This window comes from Triticum dicoccoides, chromosome 4B (genome assembly GCF_002162155.2).
Source record: "Triticum dicoccoides isolate Atlit2015 ecotype Zavitan chromosome 4B, WEW_v2.0, whole genome shotgun sequence".
NCBI classification, from domain to species: domain Eukaryota; kingdom Viridiplantae; phylum Streptophyta; class Magnoliopsida; order Poales; family Poaceae; genus Triticum; species Triticum dicoccoides.
In genome coordinates, this window is record NC_041387.1 from 483,145,389 (window position 1) to 483,150,225 (window position 4,837).

A 4,837-nucleotide genomic window follows, 5' to 3' on the forward strand; every position below is an offset into this window, starting at 1 on the left:
TCAGGGCCCAATGCATGGTAGTAGCTGAAATCATGGATCACAAACACAGAACTCAGTTCCTGAGGACGGCTTCAATGAGATAACCCACCATGTACTCCTACATGGCCTCTCACCGTTACCTTTTACCAAATCGTGTTCACACACTTAGCTCACACACAGTAGGACATGTTCACACACCTCTGATTCATCCCCGATGAATCAGACCTGACTCAACTCTAAGCAGTAGCAGGCATGACAAACAAACATGTATGAGTAGGCACAACAGGGCTCAAACAATTCCTACTCATACTAGTGGGTTTTATCTATTTACTGTGGCAATGACAGGTCATGTAGAGGATAAAGGGGTTCAGCTACCGCAGCAAGTAACAAATGACTCGTTGTTGTCCTAATGCAGTAAAAGAGAGCAGGGCGAGAGAGTAGGATTGTATCGGAATGAACAAGGGGGTTTTGCTTGCTGGCACTTCTGAAGATAACATTCAGTCTTCATCAGTGTCAACGATCACATCATCGGTACAGCGTCTACCGAGGGGGAACAACACCGGCAAACACAGAAGAAACATGATCAATGCAATGCACAGTATGATGCATGCTATGACATACCAATATGAATGTGTTTTGGGGTAATGCATCTAGCAACAAGTTAAATGGGGTTGGTTTGAATACAAGATTCAAATTCAAACTCCATATGTGAGAGTTTAACTGCCATTTATTTTTTTTGTCCAAAACAGAGGACAAACATTGTTCAAACATGTATGAAAATGGTACAGATGGATTCCTTGAATTTTTCTGATAATTTTACATATATAATTTGTTTGATTTGGAGTCACGGTTGAATTACTATTATTTTTAGAAGTTTTAGCTATTTTCTGAAATAAATAAATCTACTGCGTCAGCATGACGTTGGCATGACGTCAGCAGGTCAACAGGGGCTGGTCCGGGTCAAACCTGACCAGCGGGGTCCACACGTCAGTGACACAAGTGACTAACAGAGTTAATTAATTCTAGCTAATCAAATTAATAGCCACGGAACCCACTGTCAGTGTCAGCAGGGGTAATTAGTCCTAAACTAATCTTGTCAGGTGCAGGGCCCACACGTGTTAATCCCAGGGAGGTCAAACCCCTGGTCAGCAGGGTCAAACCCGCCGGCGACTCGATGCCGGCGAGGCCAGACACGGCAGCGAGGCTCGGATTTGGTCCTTCGTCGACCAAATCGACGGCGAAGATGCGCTACGCGTAGCTGGGGAGCTCGCGCATCGAGTGGTGGTGGCGGTTGGGCTCGGGATGGTCGGAAAAGACGCCGACGACGACGTTGGCGGCTGCCGGAGCTCGGGCGAGCTCGGGTCGTCGCTAGGAGGCACGACAGGAGGAGCTGGTGGTGGCTACGGGCTACTGAGGTTGCGGTGAGCACGACGGTGGGCTCGGGAGCGAGCTGCGGTGGCTGTGGCCACGGCCACGCCATGGCCGGCGGCGAGAAGCTCTCAGCCGCGGTGGTTAGCACGGCTACAGCGGCCTTACAGGGCAAAGGAGAGGGGAAATCGGTTCGGGGGCTCACGGGGATCATGCAGGGAGGGTCAGCGAGCTCGGGGAAGCACGAACGGCGGCGAATCGATGATGAGGTTGACGGCGGCCGAAGGTTGAAGATGAGCTTGAGGGCGACGCTGCAGGGCTTCCGGAGGGCCGTGGATCGGTGGGGAGGAAGAGGGGGTCGAGGCGGAGCTCCTGAGCCCCGCGGCAGGGCGAGGGGTGGCCGGTGGCCGCGGCGAACGGCGTCGGTGGCAATGGCTGCGTTCGGGCGAGTGAGAGAGAGGAAGCAAAGGAGAGGAGGGCCACGGGGAGAGTGATAGAGAGGTCGAGGGGGTTCGGCATCTCCGTGGCGTCGTCTAGGCGCATCGGAGAGGGGCCAGGCAGGCAGGGAGGGAGGAGGTGGCCGGCGCGGGGCGGGCACGCGCCTCCGTCCTTCTGGCGAGGGAGGAAGACGACAGGGAGGAGGCGGTGATGGGCTGGGCCGTTGGAGCTGGGCCGGTTGGTGGGCGCCAGGTAAGTCCAGGTGGGTTCTCTCTCTCTTTCTTTCTCTTTTCTATTTTCTGCAATTGGTTTTTATTTGATTTAAAATATCAAATCATTTTTCTAAAACTTTCTGTAAATTCTATGTGAGCTCAGGAACTAGTCCAAGGTCACAGGCAACTTACAAAAATATTTGAACTTTATTTCTTATATAATAGAAATAAATTCAACTCAAATATGTCATTGGTTTAAGTCAAAGGCCCAAAAATAAATAATTCTGTGATTCCAAAAATATTGGTTTGAATTTTTCCTCTTACCAATATTTTCACAGAGTAACAGGAACATTTCTTTGGACTCATTTGATGAGATTTAAATGTTGGTTATTTTTAGAGGTCTTCTGAGGCTTTTGAAAATTCCTCAATTCAAATTTCATTTGAATTAAAACATGATGCTCACATGAGGGTCTAGCCTAGTGCATAACAGGACCAGGGATGTGACACTGAGGAGGACGCGATGGCCCAGGGGAGGGAGCAAGACTTGGCCTTGTGGCCGAAGAATCGACAGCGATGGCATCGAATATCCTTCCTGCAATCGGAGAGGGGATGACCCGAGCCCAAGCACCGGGGGCAGTTCCCCTCGCGGAGCCAAGACGGCCTTGGGCGGGGACGCACGTCTGGGCCACGTCGACGGCTGTCCTGCGCGCGCGGCCGGGGCCGCTTGCAGCTCACCACCACCTGCCAGGGCACACACGCATCCACCTCCTCCCCAGGCATCCGGCAAATCTCGGAGCGGAGAGGTGGGCGCGGGGCAGGCGGTGGAGCCGGGCCTGTCGGCGACTGCTCAGGGGAAGGAGAACGGGAGGGGGCGGGTTCCCGGGGAGGCGATGGCGGGCGGCAGAGGACCTGGCGGTAGGTGGGCGGCGACCCGGCGGAAGAAGGGCTCGACTCGAGCCATCTGTCCTCACGGGAGCGCCCGACGACGGTGGAGGGCGGGGGAGACGAGGCCATGGCCAAGGCCGCGGGTTGGGCGGCGCGGTCGGGGCGGCCAACGCCGAGGAGAGTGGACGCCGGGGCCGGAGTGGCCGCCGGCGGGAGGGAGCAGGTGGGAGGGAGCAGGTGGGCGAGGGAGCAGGTGGAGAAACCGCACTCGTTTGGTCTTTATGCTGGCTTTGCATTTGTGAACCGGTGGTGATTGGGCGGGTTTATCTGTCATGAGTAGGTATAGTACTTAGTGTAACTATCTTGTTGGCAGTAGAGTAGAGCATCAAGAAAAGAAAAGTAAACAGAGGATTTTTCTCATACAACATGCTAGTATTTTATGACTTCTACTCCCACCGTTTCTAAATATAAGTTTTTTTAAAGATTTTAATGTAGACTACATACAAAGAAAAATAAATGAACTTCATTCTAAAATATGTCTATATTCATCCTGCCTAGGAATGGCACCCGCAGGGTATGTGTACGGGTGGAGCCATTCCATACCCTTACCCGTCCACCCTGTATTTACCTATCACCCATATCCGTGAAGGGTATAATTTTTTCCCATACCAGTCACCCGACAGGTTACATGGGTATCCACGGGTAAAAATACCCGCATTTACTACACGTCAATTGTGTAGTAAATAGTTGTAAAAAGCAACATATAATTATAAATTATTAATAGCAACATGTTTTAAACAACAACGTACGACAACACATTTTCATAAACAAAAATACTTGCCTACAAAGCGACATATAAAAATACTCCCTCCGTTTTTATTTACTCTGCATATTAGAGTTGACTGAAGTCAAACTTCGTAAAGTTTGACCAAGTTTATAGAAAACAATATAGACATTTATCATAATAAATCTATATGATGTGAAAATACATTCAATAATAAATCTAATGTTGTTGATGTGTAATTGTATATTTTAATATTTTTGTTTATAAACTTGGTTAAATTTTGTAAAGCTTGACTTTGACCAAATCTAATATGCGAACTAATTAAAAACGAAGGAAGTATTAAACAACAATACATAACTATGAATAACAACATATAGGCATACACTTTAAGTTCACAAAATCACGATAAATTATAGTGATAATTTGACTACACATTACAGCTTTTACCTAGCGTGATTAGGAAGGGAAAATTAATACATTAAGATATTAAAGGAAACCCACTTGCCAACAATTTAGATTGGTACATGGATACGCGGGCATGGGTTATACGATCCCATGCCCATAGGAAAATTGGATCTTTTGCCCACGTTACTTCTCCATTTGATAATTTGCCACCCCCCCCCCCCTGAGAGGCTACCAGGTGGTGTTAGAAGGGAAAGAGAAGGATTGGTGGAATAGTTCGATTTATTGCTTGAGCCTCGTGAGCATATATATAGGAGTACATGATCATCTTGGAGTACAAGGCAAGATAGAATAATATCCTACGCTATCCTAGCTTTCCTATACAATCACGTTACTCAACATCCCCCCGTAGTCACAACGGTAGCGACGCAGACAGTGGGACTGGAGAAGAATCCGAAGGCAAGCCGACGGACACCCCCCCCCCACAGTCATAACGGTCGACGCATCACGGAGTCGTGGCTGGAGTGGCAACCGACGAGGTTGCTCAAGCAAGGCGATAGCCCTTTGTGCCGTTTGTCGAGGTAGCCGAGAGCGTGGGTGGTGGAGCCGTGGTCGAGGTAGCTGTGCGAAGAATGCAGTGGTCGATGTTGAGTCGGGGTAGCCGGTGTCGAGAAAGTCGCCGCGGAGCCGCGGGCGCAAGGAGGCGCCGAGTTAGTCGTGGGTGCAGTGGTGTCGAAGTAGTGATGCGCCAGGAAGTAGATGATGTTGA